Genomic DNA, 20971 nt, shown 5'->3' with positions numbered 1-20971 from the left:
CGCTTTTGAGAAACCTACTATCCATACTATTTTACTAAACCTACAATACCCACACAATTTTACAATAACCACTTACATACTTATCTGGGACTTCATTATTTCCCCTTCATTATTTATTTTAGTTGCTCAGTAGATGGATTTCAAACAAATTTATTGGTAGTCATTACGGCTCTCAAAGCTAAAACCTAGTATACTGGCTGATAAAGTTTTCGACTCCCTTTCTCTATACAAGCCATGACAATCGTCGGCCGCAACCGAATGGAACCGGGCTAATGAAATGTCTGTCAAAATAGTCGAACGGATTTCAATTAAAAGTTGACAGCTGGAAATTCACACCTTACCCATAATCAAATGTTATTCGAACTACGAATTCCCATTTATGTGACATATTATTTTGACCTACGTTTAAGGTACCCAATTTCAATTATCTTTTTCTTCCTCTTAGTTCTTCGAATTTGACAGAATAAACGTGTCATTATAAATTAAATGTCATAGGTTCATAAAAATTTGATACTCTTAATATACTTTGATATGGCAAAGTCCGCGCATAGTTAGCTTGATCCAAGTCTCGTACTTTATAGCAGATAAAAAGTACAAAACGTTAAATACCAAGTAAGCACACTTTTTGATACAATAAATATGAGAGGTTTATGCATTAAAATATCGAAATCTTTACGCGACTCTCTTTCATAATAAGATTGAAAATACTGAATAAGATAAAAGATCAGAGTCGACTCACAGAAACAAAAGCATCAATTTAAAGTTCGCACATCGTTCCGCCACACCGTTCCGTTACGGCTGAGGAGGTTTGTTTTCAAGAAATTAAGACACTGTCATTAATTCTCTGCCTGGAACAAGTTAGTGCCTGAAACTTATCAAGAGTTTATTAATGAATCAAATGCCGGAGCGTTAAAAAGCAGAAATAATAAAAAGGGCAAAATTAACGCCGAAGCTAAGCGCAGCCAAAGGAAATGTTTTTTTTTTCCTGTGATGAGAAAAGTTTAGCGCCGACAAGATTCAAGAAAACCACTAAAACTGCGTCTGCTAATGGAGTTATGAGATTCTGACTTCCTTCCCACTTCTGAAGTGCTTCGTGGTATTACTTTAGCTATAGTTTGTCTGTGGAAATGTTGAAAAGAAATCTATATTTAATTAAAATATTTTAAATCGTCAAAAGTGGTATTACAAAAAGGTTTTTTTATACCGGGTGTGGCCTGTAACACGAGCAAATAATTAAAACATAGATTGTACTCTTCAAAATGTGACACTTTTGTTTAACAACTTTTAAAAATTATTATGTCCTTAGACTTCTTATTTTTCATACAAATTAAATATAAAAAGGTTTATTGTTTGAACAAGTTTGGGAACCAATCAAATTATTTTATTAAATATTTTGATTTGTGTTCTTTAAGTAGACACACTACTATATTATATAAATTAAAAACTGTAATAGATGTCATATATTTTAAAAAAAGTGACGAAGCCCTCCAGCGATAGCTAAAGACGCCGGTTTGTACCCGGCCAACTGGAGGGCTTCGTCACTTTTTCTTTAATATATGACATCTATTACAGTTTTTAGGTTTATTCTTTATTTAATTAGTGTAAAAGTTAGGTTAAGCTTTTTCATTATTTGTTACTTTTTACAGTTGTTATATATGTACTCAGATAGCATTTCATAGTATTAAGTTTGTTAAAAAAAATGTTTTACATACAGGAAACTATAGGTCTACATTATAAGAAATTCTACCTGTTAGCTTATTTACCTACATGTTTTATAAGACTTTGTTTCTAAAAAAATATCTTCGATGTACGCCATTATCATTGCGATTGACGTTGCTTGTCAGCTTCTCACGCTTTAAACATAACATAATTCGCAACTCATTGCGTCTTAAAATTAACTTTAAAGTGTACTAAACACAAGTTATTTTTAAAAGTCGCAGTGTTGGGCAGTATGAGGAGTACAGCCTACAGTTCTTGCTCGTATTACAGGCCAAATTTTTGCAATAACACTAAGGCAGTACAGCCATTGTAACGAATGGACATAAATAATAGCAGGTGTAATCCAAAAATAATAAATATTTAACGTATGTGTTTTAAAGAACATGTGCATTGAATTTTGAAACATTGCTATACTTAAAAAAAAAAAGCTGTAAAAAGTAATGAAATCAATTCATTTGTATTTGTAAATGTAAATATTTATAGGTAGATCACTACGGTTACACTTGCTAGTATTTTTGGTCGCTTTTGGTGACATGTTTCGGACTCGAGCCTGAGGAAGGACTCCCGACGAGTCCGAAACATGTCGCTAAAAGCGACTACTAGTGAGTGTAACCGTAGTGATCTAAATATTTTGAAATATGTCTCACGATAGGTTAATTGCGATTGCTATACTTATTTAATTTCACGGTTATGTATCGTTTTTTTTTATTGTTACCTACTTTTTGTGTAATTTTATATCAATTTGTAAATTAAAGATGCATAGTTATGTAATTGATCTTCAGAGTAAATTAATAATAATCGAAAATGTATTGACCTGTGTAAAATAAATTCATATTAAATCGATCATTATTGAGACTAAATCGCTGAAAAACACCTTGTTTCCTATTTTGATATTTACTTATAACGTATAACATTAAATACTTGTTATCTTATAGCACATAAAAAAAGCTTTTATCCACATTTTATACAGTTTTATTTTTCTATCATTGTTATTCATATTCGTAAAATTATTCTCCGAATGTTCTCGTCTACCGCAAATTTTTCTGTAACACATTCAGACATTGTGGGGTAAGACATAGTGCCTTAAAAAGGTATGAAACTTGTGGATATTTATGCTCTTTTTAGGGTTCCGCACCCAGAGGGTAAAAACAGGACCCTATTACTAAAACTCCGCTGTCCGTCTGTCTGGCTGTCCGTCGGTCACCAGGCTGTATCTCACGAACCGTGATTCCGTGATAGCTAGACAGTTGAAATTTTCACAGATGATGTAACATATATATGATGATGATGTACGTTGCAGATGATGCCGCTATAACAATATACTAAAAACAGAATAAAATAAATATTTAAGTGAGGCTCCCATACAACAACAAACATAATATTTTTGCCGGACTCGCGCTTGGCCGGTTTTTCTTCTCTGCAATCTCGTTGCTCCCTTGGCCCAGCGACAAGTAATTCACAAACCGCCGAACGTGGGTGTGTAATTGTGTATGAATAAATATCACACAAGATTTTACACAGACGAAGTAACTACTAAGCTAAAATGATATAATTTTTAATGATACTTATATCATAATACATTCTATGATATTATAACTTTTTTGGCCATTCTATTATGATAGTTGCATTATGAGGTAAAATGTGTTAAACATCAACTAAAATTTTAATAATAATTGATCATTGAGTGCAATTTAGTATGCTACCTATACTCAACAACATGTACTCCGGGTCTCTCAATTTTAGAAATTCAAGCTCAATATGTAGATCCACCAGAATAGCGAAAATGCGGACTAAAATAAATTATCTTTCAATTTGTAAAGTTTTTACACGAAACCGTAAAATAATTATTTGTCCTACTATAATGTAAACAAATCGGAGCTCTTTCTTTCTTCAATATCTAAAGCTGAAGCTTGATATTATACGCAAATATTTATCAAATACGTGGGCAGAATTACGCATCCACTCCATTACCGTAGCAATTTCCCTGAACGCACGACATTTTTAACCAGGGAGTTTGACAGGGTTTTTATTTAACATGGTCCTTTCAAACCCTAGCAGTGCTGATGAGACCTTTGCGGTGTTGTGACGAGGGACCCATACTAATTACAGGCTCCGTGCTTGGCAGATTACAACCGCAGCTAAATGTACCGCTTCTCTGGAAGATAACGCCTCCGTTACGTTAATTGTGAAGATGAATGGCGCCGGGAAATAAAACAATAAAATACATTTTTCATTTCTCATGCTCTGAAAGAGAGTCATTGTTGTTCTAAAAGGTGCGCAGAAAATGATACGTGTCTGCACTAGAGCATTTTACGTTCGAAGTACGATTTTTTTAATTTTGTTACGATACGCAATTGAAATTTGAATTTAAATGTATTTGTTATACAATTTCCATTCTGATATTTGACTCTCCATTCTATAAATAGAGACACTTTTGCCTAAATTGTTAACTGAAGGTAGGGTACCTAAAAATACTATAAAAAATTATACTTGGTCATGTTTTAAAAAAGACATGCATTTTACTTTCCTCGTATTCGAAATGAAAAGTAGAGTGTTTAACTCGGGTGAAAGGCATCATTTCAGCCTCGGACTATTGGCGCTCTCACTGCGTTCGAGCGCCAAAAATACCTCAGCAGAAATGACTGCCTTTCATCCCTTGGTTAACAATCTACTATTTCATTTCTCATGCTCTGAAAGAGAGTCATTGTTGTTCTAAAAGGTGCGCAGAAAATGATACGTGTCTGCACTAGAGCATTTCACGTTCGAAGTACGATTTTTTTAATTTTGTTACGATACGCAATTGAAATTTGAGTTTAAATGGATTTGTTATAAAATTTCCATTTTGATGTTTGACTCTCCATTCCATAAATAACGATACTTTTGCCTGAATTGTTAATTGAAAGTACCCTCAAGAAATACTATAAAAATGTATACTTAGCCATGTTTTTAACAAAATACATGCATTTTACTTTTCTCGTATTCGAAATGAAAAGTAGAGTGTTTAACTCGGGTGAAAGGCATCATTTCTGCCTCGGACTATTGGCGCTCTCACTGCGTTCGAGCGCCAAAACACCTCAGCAGAAATGAGTGCTTTTCATCCCTTGGTTAACAATCTACTATTGTATATTAAATTATATTACAAGGACATGTTAAATATAAAATGGGGAACATAATATTTTTATAACGTTGTAAAGTAAACATATAAATGGAATTTAACTAAATGTACCTACACTTAAATATTTAATTTTCTCGCTTCAATTTTAATACTTACGAACTATATACTTAACTATATAATGTTTAATGTCCTTAATGTATAAGTAAAATGATGAAATTCCCGCTCCAATGTATCAATGATATTTAATACGATACCGATTGTATTTTATTGAAGCAAGTTCAGAAGTCCTTATACCTACGTCTTTACATACCACGTATGAGCGCAAAAAATTGAATCGCATGTTGTCGGTTGTAACACGATTTAATTCGGAACACAAAGTTCTCATACACAAACTAATTTAAATTAACGCCCCTCATTGAGAATTGTAAACACATTGTAACTCATTTGTTTCACTTCAATGCTGGCTCACATTGTTAGTCGTTCAAACTCGTGATACAACACATTTGGGAGAATCCAGCAAATAGGCAGGAAACGTGACGCCCAAATGTAACGTGTTGTCGCATAAAACTCGTCATATTTACGCGAGAGACGATGCGTGAAAATGATTGATACGGTTTTAGTAGGAGTGGGAAACGCTGGGATTCCTCAGATGAGCACATTCATCACCAGGCTGTCAGCCGGCGCCATTACGTTTACGAATTGAATAAATACAATTTACGATCATGCAAATACTAGGCCACCTACAATCATATGATTAATGTTGCGTCGACGTTTTTTGCGTTTTCCCGGCCATTTTTAGGGATTCGGAAATTTGCTAACGTCTTTGCTTTGGGATGTCTGAATCCGAATTACATTATGATGAAGGTAATGCAAATGAAGCCTATTTAAAAAGTAATTGGACGTCGGTTTGATGTTGGAATTAGGTAAGAAGTTGGTACCTTTCCTACGCTTCTTTAAATTGTAGATAAGTACAGTCGAAGGCAAAAATATCCATCCAAACAAATGGCTCAAAAATATGTGAACACGACTTTATTGTCTAAGGTGTAAGAGCGTACACATATTTTTGAAACTTTGGGAATGTATATTTATGCCCTTAACTACCTAATGGAGTACCCAGGAGGTATTTCTACTAAGTAAATTTCTGTTGAGATGTACTTATGTCCATTTTTGACACGTCCCATCTTTAGCCCAAAGGGCCTGATCATTGGGATGTTATGCGAGTCAAATATTTATTGTCTGGAATTTTGCTTGTGATCTATTGTTTTTGAACTAATAATTTGTACTGAGTATAAAATTACTAAAATCCCCAGTCTTCAAAGTCATTCGTGCTAACTTTATTCTATTTTATTGCTCAGTTTAAGAACAGGGAGGTCTCAAATTAAATACCCTTCTCAGTCCTCAGACTATCCAAAGTACTCTTAAATTACAGTTTTAAAGCTTTTGTCTAAGAGCAGGCACAGAGGTACAGAAATTGGACGCGTGGAATTAAATAGAATAATTATAATCAGTATAATTATAATCAGTATAATATATCAGTATAATATTTTAAAAGTTACAGGGGGGGGGGGGCACACATTTTACCAATTTGGAAGTGTTTCTCGCGCAAACTATTCAGTTTAGAAAAAATGCTATTAGAAACCTCAATATCATTTTTGAAGACCTTTCCATAGATACCACACGTATGGGTTTTAATAAAAAAAATTTGTTTTGAGTCAGTTCTAAGTATGGGGAACCCCCAACACTTTTTTTTTCTAATTTTGTGTGAAAATCTTAATGCGGTTTACAGAATACATCTATTATACTTACCAAGTTTCAACAGTATAGTTCTTATAGTTTCGGAAAAAGTGGCTGTGACATACGAACGGACGGACAGACAGACAGACAGACAGACATGACGAATCTATAAGGGTTCCGTTTTTTGCCATTTGGCTACGGAACCCTAAAAAGTCTCGCTTGCGCCTGATAGAGCAAAAATAATGGTCTATGATAAAAAATACAATTAAAGAGAGTGTACAATTATGTAAGTATCTTATGAGATACATTGCCAAATTGATCTTATGAGAAAAGGGTTAAGCAGTTTTGATTAACGTGTTGCGTTATGAAGATAATTTCGTTGGTATATAGGTAATGTAATAATACCTACCTAGGTATGTAGTCAGCTAAATGTCTGGCTATTATACTTACCAAGTTTCAACAGTATAGTTCTTATAGTTTCGGAAAAAAGTGGCTGTGACATACGGACGGACGGACAGACAGACAGACATGACGAATCTATAAGGGTTCCGTTTTTTGCCATTTGGCTACGGAACCCTAAAAAGTCTCGCTTGCGACTGATACGAGCAAAAATAATGGTCTATGATAAAAAATACAATTAAAGAGTGTGTACAATTATGTAAGTATCTTGTGAGATACATTGCCAAATTGATCTTATGAGAAAAGGGTTAAGCAGTTTTGATTAACGTGTTGCGTTTTGAAGATAATTTCGTTGGTATATAGGTAATGTACGTAATAATACCTACCTAGGTATGTAGTCAGCTTAATGTCTGGCTGTACATAACTCACGTGCCGGTATTTCCAAGATGAAATTGCTGAAGGTACATTCACCTATATTGTCAATCAAGTTTTCATACAACAAAGATAATAAAAATACGTTATAGGGACAGACAACTAAAATTAGTAATAGGCAATGAAAAATATTAAAATTACCAACTGGAAAGAGGGTGGTGAAATTCTGAACCCGAAACCACATGGGGGAAAATACAAACTACAAATATTACCAAAGATGACAAAGACTACCTACCAGCGAAAGTGACAAATGAATAATGGATGACGAATGCAGAATGAGACGATTTAAAAACTCGTGAGTGAATAATTAAGTGAAGTCACTGTCCCAATATACATCTACGTGTTGCTAGTAAAGTATATGATGTCATCGCCACGATTGGTTTCCGTACCTTAGACTTGGAGCCTAGTAGGATTACCGTCGTACGTTTAATAAAAACCGGACAAGTGCGAGTCAAACTCGCCCACCGAGGGATCCATACTTTTTAGTATTTGTTGTTATAGCGGCAACAGAAAAACATCGTCACTTCATGTCTATCATCACTACTGTAATCACGGTTCATGAGATACAGCCTGGTGACAGATAGACAGACGGACAGATGGACAGACGGACAGACGGACAGTGGAGTCTTAGTAATAGGGTCCCGTTTATACCCTTTGGGTACGGAACCCTAACAAAAAGAGGATAAAACTAAAACGTCAGGGACATAAAAATACCTAATTGCGGTTCTAGTAGTCACAACGTTCAGCCTTAAGAAGTAAAAAGAGCACAATTAATGCTACGAAACTATTTATTTATTTTAAATGAGCCTAGTGTCCCACTGCTGGGCAAAGGCCTCCCTCCCCCTTTTCCACGTATCTCGGTCTTGACCCGTCTCCCACCAGTTCCTGTCAAGGGCGTCAAGGTCATCTCGCTAACGCCGTCGAGGTTTGCCGCGACCCCGGGTTTAGTGTGGGACCCAATTGGTTGTTATAAACTATAAGTAAAGATTATTTATAAAGATTTTTTTTTCAGCTGTTGCCAGTTTCATTTTCCTAGTCCAAAAAGTACTAATATAGCATAATCATAACTAAAGTATAAAATAATACATCCGATACGCTTGAAAGTAAGTCGCACATGCAATATTCAAACTACACTGAAGTTAAGTCATTTCGGCCGAGCACGGGTTGCGCGATAAACCGCGCCATTTCGCGAACTCCGCACCGCTAATGGGAACACTGGATGACGAAAACGCTCCGTTTATGATAATCGCTGTATTTCATGACCACATAAATGCGCAACGCCGTATCAGCGGGGTGGGATTTTTATAGATATTACGCCCCCTAGCAATGGGCGATTTGAAGCATCCTACATAGTTATTCAATATCCATTTCGGCCTTTAGTTTTTAGATATTTAGGTCCGATGTTGGGCTAAGGTTAAAGTACCTACGCTTTAGTTTTTCTAATAGGATATCTGTAGCGATTGAATGGATATGCCCAATTCTATTAGGGCTATTACTTTAAAACTATAATATTTTAAGATATCCTTAGTGGTACGAAAGCTTAGTTAAGTATGTACATAGAGACAGACAGACAGCAGGAAGGACTTTGTTTTATACTAGGTAAAGTCTGAGGAAAAAACGTGCCTCGGAAATCAAGAAAAAGTAATTCTCGAATAGATGGCGCTACACCTTTGGCCTATACTCGGCTAGATGGCGTTGACGACACCGTTTGATATTTAACAATTTTAACACATATCAGTGAAAGAACATGTGTCATAGTCATATGGCGTTCTAAAAAATATATTAAAAAAAACATTTATCCATATATATATATATATAGGTTTTTTTTTATATTTTTATACATTACAATTATTAGAAAAACAAGAGTTATTAGGCAACACTTTTTGTAAAATCTATGATTACAAATACTTAGAGTTTAACTTCTATGAAATTATGACGTATAAATAACACTTTTGCACTGCGTGTGCTATCAAAATCGTTGCAGACTTATCTTGGTCTAAATTTAGTTAAGCTACGTACGTACGACTACGTAGATTACGGATCTAGCAATAGTTATTCTTGAAGGCGTAACGAAACTGTCTAAGATAAAATAAGACAAATTATTTCTGCTTACATATTCTGTTTGAAGTCAATACGCGGTATACAATATGGATGATATCCATATTGTGTGTCACACACATTGTGTATTGTGTGTCATTAGGCTATCATAATCGATTTTCAAAATCTAATGTATCAAAAAATAACATAATAGCACTGAGAATCCGATAAACTTAAATATGACCACTGTCAGCGATTGCACGAAGATCCAATTTCCGTCAAATGGAACCGTCTGAAAGAGCTCGCAGCGTCACGTAGAACTGAGCTCATTTACATATGGAGTTACGCTCACCATTTGATACTATCATTAAAATGGTCTTTTAAATTCTATTCTGAAATTTACTTATTTTTAGTCTTTTCTTGAGTAGTTTTATTAAAATATGTGAAGAAAATAATATGAAATATATTTTGCTGATTTACTTAACCCTATTTTAATGTACCTGATGGGTCAACGTTTTAGTTTCAGCCATTGCTATGGTAACTTTCCCCTGGATAATTTCCGTACCCAAAGGGTAAAAACGGGACCCTATTACTAAGACTCCGCTGTCCGTCTGTCCGTCTATTCGTCTGTCCATCTGTCTGTTTGTCACCAGGCTGTATCTTAGTAGTGACTGCCTCAGTATCGAACACTTAAAATATGCCGGGATTCATTTGCCGAGAGTTTTGTCTATGTTCTTTTCATTTTGTCTAAGCCATGCGTACTTACCAGATGAGTTAATGAATACCATTGTTGTACCCATAGTGAAAAACAAGACTGGAGACATCGCTGACAAAACCAACTATAGACCAATCTCTCTCGCAAATGTACTCGCCAAAGTATTGGATGGCATGCTTAACGCCCATCTTGACCACTACTTACAATTTCAGGACGGACAATTTGGATTTAGACCTGGCCTCTCGACTGAAACTGCCATTTTGAGCCTTAAGCATGCCGTCCGGTATTACACTGAACGTAGCACTACCGTCTACGCATGTTTCCTGGACCTCTCTAAAGCCTTTGACTTAGTTTCCTACGACGTCTTATGGCAGAAGATGAGGGATAGGAACATACCAACGGAATTGACCAGCATATTTCAGTATTGGTACGCTAATCAGCGCAATTGTGTACGATGGGCTAGTGCACGTTCAGACTCGTATGGTTTAGAGTGTGGCGTAAGACAAGGAGGATTGTCTTCGCCTAAGCTCTTTAACTTGTATATGGATGGGCTTATATCTGAGCTCAGCAACACGCATGTGGGATGTCACGTGGATGGTGTCTGTGTAAACAACATCAGCTACGCAGACGACATGGTGTTGTTGAGCCCATCGGTGAAGGCACTGAGAAGGCTCCTGAATATTTGCGAGTCCTATGCGAGCAGACACGGATTACAATATAATGTAAAAAAAAGTGAATACATGATCTTTAAGGCCGCCGGTAAAAGACCGGAAATGCCACCTCTTAATGTGCCGGACATTTGTCTCAACGGTGCACCATTGCAGAGAGTCTATAGTTTCAAATATCTGGGGCATTATCTAACCGACGACCTTAAAGATCATTTAGATATTGAACGAGAACGCAGGGCACTGGCGGTGAGGAGTAACATGTTGGCCCGCAGGTTTGCTCGTTGCTCGGATCAAGTCAAGATCACTCTATTTAAAGCGTTTTGTCAGAGCTTCTACACGAGCAGCCTGTGGTACAACTGCACTCAGAAGGCGCTCAGTGCCCTGAGGGTTCAATATAATAACGGCTTTCGGGCGTTGTTGAAGCTGCCCCGCTTCTGTAGTGCATCTAAAATGTTTGCGGAGGCACGTACAGACGGGTTTCACGCCATCGTGCGCAAAAGAACTGCCTCGCTAGTCAGTAGGATGCGGGGCAGCTCTAACAGCATCCTAAAAGTTTTTATAGAAAAGCCTGATTCGCCCATGCACAAACACATTAATAACTTAACGATCATGGGTAGTCAATTGTGTAAATTTTAATTTGATTGATTTTATTTATTTATTTGTGAATTCTATTTTAATTGATTTTAATAATTTATTGCAAATTTTGATTGTATTAATTTAATTTATTGTAAAAATAAAATCCATTCATTTAATTTATTGTAAATTTTTAAATTAATTTAATTTAATTTAATTAGTATTTAAAATATTAACAATAGATCTTAAGTCACCATGTACCTAACCCCAATGGATCCTAGTTATCTAAATAAATAAATTATAAATTAAATTAGATCCGTGATAGCTAGACAGTTGGAATTTTCACAGATGATGTATTTGTGTTGCCGCTATAACAACAAATACTAAAAAGTACGGAACCCTCGGTGCGCGAGTCCGACTCGCACTTGGCCGGATTTTTTTTAAGGTTACAAGACGGTTTAGCCGTCCATGTTAGTAGACTGTGACACAATCACTATACCACTAATTTTGCCACTATCGTCACTTGGACAACGAGACAGAATTTGATCCAACTAGTTACTTATTAGAAAGACCTAAATACTACCGATATATTTATTTTAATGATACTAAATACTCGTAGGTTCAAACCGTTTACATTATTCAAGTTATGGAAAGTGAAAAATGGCAGACTCGGCTCTCGGTGTATTAAAAGAATATATAAATTCGATCGGAATTTTATCCGACTACCAACTGTAATATCTCCGTATATCCCAAAAGCCTCGGGTATTTTTTAATAGTATGTAGCTATATCAGGATTTATTCATAGCCATACAATATTCAAGTTTATAATTTAATTAAAACTTTTAAGAACTCAACTTACTAATATTGTCTAAAATTTTACATAAGTAAATACAATCCAATATTCAGTTAATCTAAAACTCGTCAAAATAAAACATAAATTAGATTTTGATTTATGATTATTTACTTCTGACAATGATATCGAATAGATGTTTACGCATCAGAAAGTTAAATTGCTAGATCTTAAGTACCTATGTTCTTGTCTACGGCATCACGAACAAGGGAGCCTAGCCAAGCTGCCAATCGTTTGCGCTAAGACAACAACACGCTTTCCTCCTCTCTATCACTCTTACCTACATATTACGAGTAGTACGATAGAGAGCCAGATAGCGTTTCCATGGCGTAGCGCAAACGATTGGTATCTTGGCTAGGCACCCTGATCTGTATTCAGCGTACAACGGCAGATTTATCAACGGCAGAATCCATGCGAAACAAAATGGTCCAAAATTCAACTACGAGCAGTGGCCATTAGGTATGCATAAACAGTGTCCACGTTAACTTTTAATGCGCGGACTCTCTAGAGATCGTGTGAATGTCATAGAGGCTACCATACAAAGGTAGCTCAAATTTAGTTAACAGTCGCCATAACACGTATGAAATAAAATTGTAATACATACCTACATAAATTTCTTGCTGAAAAAATTTATTTTTTGCTGAATCAGCTTTTTTTTAAGTTACCTATGAGGTACCTTATCTAATCAAAAAGATATGTACTAAGCTCAAATTTTGATCAAATTTGATCAAGAGTCTGTTTAAGCTAACTCTGCACCGTGTTTGACAGCACAAATTTCTACGAATATACGTTTATGATAATACTTCCACACTCAGTGCTATCAAACACGGTGCAGAGTTAGCTTAGACGGACTCTCAATACGCAGAAACATCTACGCTCAGGTAGCGTTGCGATATAAGTACGTACCTAATTATTAGTATAGGAAGGGCACATAAGTGTACCTAGACTTATAGCAAACGACATCTTGGATCTCTAGCCTTTCTGCTACCTTCATACTTGGTTTACTTTGTTGGATTACTGAATACTACAAGCGCATAAATCACATATTTCTGAAACAATTATTTCAAATTAGCGAGTACTGGAGATTCATTCTTGCGAAACTACGTTTGTATGGAACGCGGTTGACACGTGCTAGATAATAACTCGAGAGCGCAAGGCTCACGAGCTCCGCACAGCGGTTTTAATGACGCGTCTAAGTGGCAAGTCCCACTGCGATCCGCTGGGATCCGATACAGTAGGTAACTCCGCAAACTTACTTCCAACTCCAAACTAAGTGGCTTAAAATTTAAGACAACTTCGTGTCCGTGCGCCACTGACACTTTCATAGCGGATTTAAAATATTGAATGAGTGTTTTTGTTTCGGAGGCTGGGTCACTTGATGTGAAGAGTTTACTGGCCACTTTAAGTATATTGATATGATATGGGTCTGTTTGAGAATTCTTGCTTATTAGATGTATCTATCTTGGTACCATTAATTAGTCCCACATTCGTTGGGAAATAATTTTGAAATCACTCGATGTGAATCTTACTTAACAATATATATATTATTATATACTATTGGTGAGAACGAGATGCTAGAACGAGTAAATAATGTCGATATTAGATCAATTTGACATGTTTTATTTAGTAGGTAAGTACCAATTCGAACAAAATAAAGAACGGTGGTTAGTATATTCCACACAAACTCAATGTTACATTTATTTCAAATTATTCACGATAGCTATCGTGACAAAAACTCAAAGCTCTTAATCTGATACAAAGTTTTCTAAGGCTGAAATCTCTTTTAATCTTCATCGGTGCTCGTTATCCCTCTAAAGCATAAATTTATTGTAATGTTCATTTTGCTTATCGGCCCTAACAGATAGCCGTCGCCTGACTAGAAAGATTTTACGAAATTTCGTGTTCGTTTTTTCAACGAGCATAATTTTCGGATTTAGTTTCCAAAAAATAACGAAGATAGAAATGTTTGTAAACTATTTTCTGCTATTGAAATAAAACTATGAAAACGAATTATATCGCGTATATTGAATTTATAATACATCCCGACGTTTCGAACTCTTTACAGCGTTCGTGGCCAACGGGTGACTGAGGAAAAACCACAAAATGCAAAAATACCCACATACTAAAAATAATGAACCATCATAGACTATAAACTTTAAGGCTGGTTGTACATGCAAAATCGGTTCATATAGTTATACACTACAATTATTTTTTAAGTAAAGATATATATAAACGCGATAAAAACTACGCCGGCTCCAACCCTACACCGCGGACCCGAGAAGATTTAATTCCCTCCTAAATTGTAGGAGGGTATCCCAATATGGGACCGGCAACAAACTCGGCGGGACACATCTTTTCAAAACATATTATACTCGGAACGTCCAACACCATCCAACACTAAGGTCTCACAGTCTATGTCTCGCTTGCTCCTTTATCAGAGATGGACTACAGGATCCCGAGCTGGTGGTAGAGAAAAGCCATCTTCCCTATTAAAGTTTGGATATTTCTTAATCTCAATGGCCTCGCGCAGCATTCTGGGTATGTATCGCTTCTCCTTGGCAAGAACCAGAGGCTTATCAAACTTGATTGAGTGATTGGCTTTATCCATGACATGCTCACAGACTGCAGACCTAGGTCGACGGTGCTTGACATCAGCTATGTGTTCCTTCACCCGAGTGGAAATAATTGTAGTGTATAACTAGCCTTATGAATCGATTTTGCATGTACAACCCGCCTTAAAGTTTATAGTCTATGATGGTTCATTATACAATAATAACAATATAAATAATTTAAGTTTAGTTGCTTAAGATAGTATTAAGTACTAACATGTATGGACCATTATGAAGTCTGAAATAAACGATTTTTTTTTTAGTATGTGGGTATTTTTGCATTTTGTGGTTTTTCCTCAGTCACCCGTTGACCACGAACGCTGTAAAGAGTTCGAAACGTCGGGATGTATTATAAATTCAATATACGCGATATAATCCGTTTTCATAGTTTTATTTCATGAGTAACTATCGCGGTAACCGGAGACAATATTATTTTCTGCTATTGTTAAAATATTGTAATATAACTCGCAGACCAATTTGAACGTACACTGATATCAGAATGACATCTAAATGATGTCATTCAGATATCGTGCATTTCGCTCGTACTTGTCCGTACATGTATTGGCGTAAGCGAGACGAAAACGTATAAACTAACGAGTAGGTATCATTAGATCCAAGGCAAACGCAAAATATGCGTTTCAGAATTTCAAGTCTACTTTTGTCAAACACCTTTATTAGGTTTATTTTACTGTATCCTTAGCTAATCGCAATTAATTAGAGCTTTATCAAGATCGTGAAACAAAAGCCAAAGCATTCTCGCACTGCTACAACAACTGGCTCACGTTACAAATTATTTGCAGCTAGTTGGCCACAAGCTGCACAATAGTTTCTGACTTGTTAACATGCTACCCTGACTAAATGTGCATAACTGATACGAAACTTGGCAAAATATTAACGGCAAGGGCGTGTTGCTTATGTGCGAGAGTAAGTTCTGTTGTAACGATGTGCAGAATGCACACAAGAAATAGTTCTATGATACAGAACTACAAAGTTGGCGCTATTAGAAAGTCTAACTAAGTAAAATGAGAGCGTAAAATTATGAATTTAGTGCATCTGTTTATTACCAACCAACATACCAACATTTTAGCGGCAACCATCCAGTTACTTATTAGTATTACTATTACTTAGTATTACTTAAACTGTAAAATAGATTAAGGACTCATTTCGACGGCGCGCGAGCTCGCATGCGAGTTTAGTTACAACACTTACAACCAACCAACTACTATAGATAGGTTAATACTTATATATAAAAGCACAAAAAATACTTCTATATTTATTTATATACCTACGAAGTAATCTGTTATTATTATTTAATTTTCGCTTCCATTCATCTTTGTCATGTTGTTAAACATGAGCTTGTCTTATTCTCTTTCGGTTAGCTCGTTAGCACGTGCACATTTCTCGCTTGCCCAGGTGCGAATAAAGGCAATTTGTACAATTGGGTAGGTAAAGTTTTTTGAAGATAGGCAAATTATATTTTTATCCGATAGTATTCGTCATAACGATCACGGAAATGCAGCTCTTTTATTTTTATTTCGTATTATTTATTAAATATATTTTTTTAAGTGACCGAGATGACGTTTGTGAAATTTAATAGCAGATCAGGCACTAATGCCTGTGCACGTGATTTAATTGATGAGATAGAAAAAAAAACGATGTCAACTGTCAGTGTCACTTAGCTGTCATTGCCGAAAAATGTTAATAACAAAATGTTTTTATTTCACGGATACGTACAGGAGGGCCCTCTCTCCTCTAATTTCGGCGGCATTGTGCTTATCACTGTTATGATAATAATTTAAAAACATAACTAGGTCCATGTGGGGCAAGTTTGTAGAATCTGCTCGCATAAACTCGCTCATCCTTCTTGCATAACTCAGTCCAAGGGTCAGCGCAGGGGTCGGGTCGTCGTAAGGGAAGAAAACGTTCTCCAATAAGCAGTGCCAAGTTGTCGAAAGTAGATTCAATCTTTGTCCAAATACTCGCAGTTGTCGTGGGGAATCAGAAGTCCTTGGGTCGTGCTGAGGTCGTCAAAAATCTCAATGATAACCATATGATAACACTAAATCGCAAGGTAACAAAAAGGGTTGGGCCGTTATGTCTGTTATTTTTCGGCAATGACAGCTAAGTGACACTGACAGTTGACATCGTTTTTTTTTTTCTATCCCATCAATTAAATCACGTGCACAGGCTTTAGTGCCTGATCTGCTATTAAATTTCACAAACGTCATCTCGGTCACTTAGAAAAATATATTTAATAAATAATACGAAATAAAAATAAAAGAGCTGCATTTCCGTGATCGTTATGACGAATACTATCGGATAAAAATATAATTTGCCTATCTTCAAAAAACTTTACCTACCCAATTTGTCACAAGGTAAGCGCTTCAATTTTGGAACGCCTGTAACATATCTTGAGTTATTACAACAGTCCACGTTACATCAAATTCAACCGACCTATCAAATCCCGTAATGTAATTTGCAAGTCCTTGCATCATCTAAATGAGCCCTAACTCTATGCTTCAGACACGACTAGAAACGTGTTAGCAGTCGTTTGAAATGCTTGACGTTGGTAAACTATAATTACCTATCTTACTGGAAAATATCAACAACCCATAAGCACGCGCAAAGAAATGCACGAGTGTGTATTGTCAAAATTTGATCGAATTGACACTAGATCAATTTTTCAGTTCCCATAGTCTTCAGGTAGATGTATGGACCTATGTATCAGAAATTAAGCCGTCGCTTATTTTTGTTGTATTACAATTAATACAACAAAAATAAGCTTTGGTACAGAACAAAGTATATTGCTCATTCGGTTCATGGAACTATCACATTAGTTATGCGAGTATGAATTAACATAAGACGGCTTCCAATCCATAATACTTTCTGAGCAAAATCATAGACTTTCCTCAAACAAAGGCTAGCTGTTGTTTGAGGAACACGAATTTCACCGTTGTACCTAATATTAATAATACGAGTAGGTAGTTATTATCTTTCGTTTTCAGAATATTAGGTATCTACTTTTTAGTTGAAAAGAAATAATGAATTCATTCATAATATTTAAGTTGGAAATTATTTTTCCCGCGTATCACAACATCAACGAGGAAATTTCACTTATATCTTTAGCTGTAAAAAGAGTATCCAAGTGTCTGCGCTGGAGGTAATGGCGACCAAATGAAAGCAGGGAATACTAATATCTATGTTTAATGTTAACAGAAGGCTCGTTGGAAAAAGTGGTTTGATCTACATACATGTAGAAGCTGATAGCATGTAGAGCATGAACTATTACATATATTGACATAGCTAACTAAGCTTAGAGAGCACTTATGCTAGTACACAAGAGTTTCGGTAGATGTCACCTTTACATATCATAGGACTGTGGTGCCTACAGACGATTGAGAGACTTAATCTATCTAGATTAGGTAAGTAGGTAGTAGGTATGCTAATACCTACTTATCTGTTACTTGTTAAGATAGGTCTTAACACCAAGTTTATTTTAAAGTTCATCATGATGCGCTAACAATGCTTTTAAAAAAGCGCCTCAAAAAGCAGCGTGGACACAGCGCTTCTCGGGATAAAATACCGATGTAGGTACATATTATAAAACGAAATATGGAATGAAATACCGATATTTTAATACTCACTTTCTTGGAAATTATTTACTTTATTTCGTAGTAACGTTACCACCGCTAGGAATTGATTACTTTTTACGTATAATCATAATCATACAGCTCTGTCAAAATTTGTATTGCCAAACCTATTTGTTACGAGATATTATAAATTTTATCCGGGTGGATTAATTTTAATTTTTTTTACAAGATTGTTATTTCACAAAATTGTTATTTACATTAATAAGTGTACGGATAGTTTGGGACAAGGAATAAATTAAATTGTAACAATATGGCTCATTACTATTCACGACGATGGGACATAATCGCGTAAAATTAAGTCTTAAATTTACCTCCGACGTTTCGAGGACGGCGTTGTCCCCGTGGTCTTGGAGTAAAAAATCAATAATAATTAAAAAAAAATTGTATTGTTTTGTAAGTGTTTTTATATTTTACTTTTATATTCATATTATTAACGACCTAGCCTAAGAAGGAAAATAAATAAGGAAAATATAATAATAATGGGTAAAAATCGTGAAAGTTTAAATCAGTGTTTTAACTATATGGCTGTAGAGAGGCAAGGTATATTTCAATTGCTATGTATTAAACGCTAAACTTGTTCAAGTAGACCAAGTTAGTTCGCATGCAGATGGCAGCCCAGTTGACAGGCTGGAACTTTGGCGGGAATTTTACGCGCGACCGACGTCGCTAGCCTAGACGTGAGTCTGGCAACACTCACTAAGCATGAATTTTGAAAGACCATATAAATATGATACTGAATTATTTGAGATTTATCATCATAAATTACGCACAAAAAACCTTGTTATTAAATTCGTATAAATTATGCAAAGTATGCAAGTTTCCGGATATGACGTATCTAATAAACTTTTCGAAACTGTCTATGCCTAGACGGTAAAACTTGAAAAGGCATCAACGGATTCTGTCAGTTTTTTTTTTATTACATACATGGAAAACCAACATTTATTTATAAACATTTCTAAAAACTACAATAGAGTTACAGAGCCAATTGGCTGTAATTAATTACAGGTTCTCGCTTAAGTATACTTAAAATCTTGGTATCTATATGGGTTGATTTTGGCGTCGTGATCCTGAATGTGAAAAATGTGATAAAATGGTCATACCAAACAAATTTCCCCATTGGACTAACCACAAAAGACGATAAAAATTCAATGGACTCGCCGCCTAATTACTGTTTTTTTGATGGACACTTTTCATACATAGAGATTTGGCTCCTTTATATAGTCTCCATGAGATAAACTTATACGGCGACAATCAGACGCCATAATTATTGGAAAAAAAAGAAAAAAAGAAAATCGATATACTATTTCGACTGGGGAATTACTTCCCCGCTCGATATCATTATAACATCAAATTTTTTAATTTCAAATTTTTCATTATAATTTCAAAATTATCTTTAGTTGGAATCGCCGTTTTTAATGTTTAGTTATCGTTGTAGAGTTTTTTTTTATTTACTTGTACGTTATTCAGTTTCGAAATCAGCGCCTCGTAGCAAAATACATTACCATTAAAAGATTGCCGGATGATTTTGGGGTCGTGATTCTAAATGTCAAAAATGTGCATATTAGGATGGTCATACTGAACAAGGTTTCCTATGCGACCGATATAAAAATAGTAAAAAAAGTGCCCCTACTCCGCCCTTACCGATTTTGATAATTCTCACGTCAATCTATTTGTCTTAATTGTCCGAGTGTAAATTAAGAGATAAACTATGGATGGTATAGAAAGGATGCCAATCTCTTATGGCAGAATTGTTGCAAAAGTGACCGCTTTCAGCTTTAAATAATAGTTCCTAATCTCTCTGGTGGCGCTAGTTAGGCTCTGGGACATGAGTATAAGGCAACAAATAACCCGACCAAATTACGTAGGTTGTTTTTGGTAGTATTTCGGTGTATGGTGCCCACGCGTTTAGTTTCTGAGTCACAAAGGATCAAACATACATACTTACCTACATACATAGCCTGATGAACACATTACCCTTGTTTGCGTTGCGCTGTCGGGTAATAAGTACATTATGATGTACCTACAAACCAACAAAGTCTTTAAACTTTAAAATACAAGCCAGAGTATTCTTTGAAGCTTAGTTTTGTTTGTAACAAGTTTTCGAAAACAAACCAAAATGAGCGCTCACTAAAACCACATTGTTTGAAATGATATAAAAGACAAGTTTGCCAACCTCAGAACATTGCGCGATAAGGCAGACAAGGGAACTTGCGCACCCTTTGGCGAGCTAAGTTATTTCAACTGTGAAGTCGGCGCACGGAGAGCGTAACTTGCTTTTTCGAGTTGGTACAACTGTATTTTCCAACTTTTTTTTGTTTTGATGTAGAGATTACGGCAAATTTTATAAGTACCTACTCGCTGTACAACTGTACTCTGTTCCTACACTGGAACATTGAGAAATAAATATATTTGCAATTCTTTAAAATGTTATGTAATTTTACAACATTTTTAGAGCAAAAATTTTCGGTAG

General features: G+C 35.6%; 2 long non-coding RNA genes across 2 annotated transcripts in view; one reads left to right on the top strand and one right to left on the bottom strand.

The window, feature by feature from the left end:
- LOC134749451 (uncharacterized) overlaps nt 1–7154 on the top strand; it is a 45813-nt gene extending 38659 nt beyond the window's left edge. Inside the window, exon 2 of the long non-coding RNA XR_010128490.1 lies at nt 7032–7154. This is a non-coding gene — a long non-coding RNA (uncharacterized LOC134749451). The remainder of the gene's footprint in view (nt 1–7031) is intronic.
- LOC134749454 (uncharacterized) overlaps nt 1–20971 on the bottom strand; it is a 128989-nt gene that overhangs the window by 49125 nt on the left and 58893 nt on the right. The gene's annotated exons all lie outside the window — the stretch shown is intronic.

This window comes from Cydia strobilella, chromosome 18 (assembly GCF_947568885.1).
Source record: "Cydia strobilella chromosome 18, ilCydStro3.1, whole genome shotgun sequence".
NCBI lineage: Eukaryota > Metazoa > Arthropoda > Insecta > Lepidoptera > Tortricidae > Cydia > Cydia strobilella.
The sequence above is the reverse complement of the archived record's forward strand: the minus strand, read 5'-3'. Positions and strand labels throughout refer to the sequence as shown.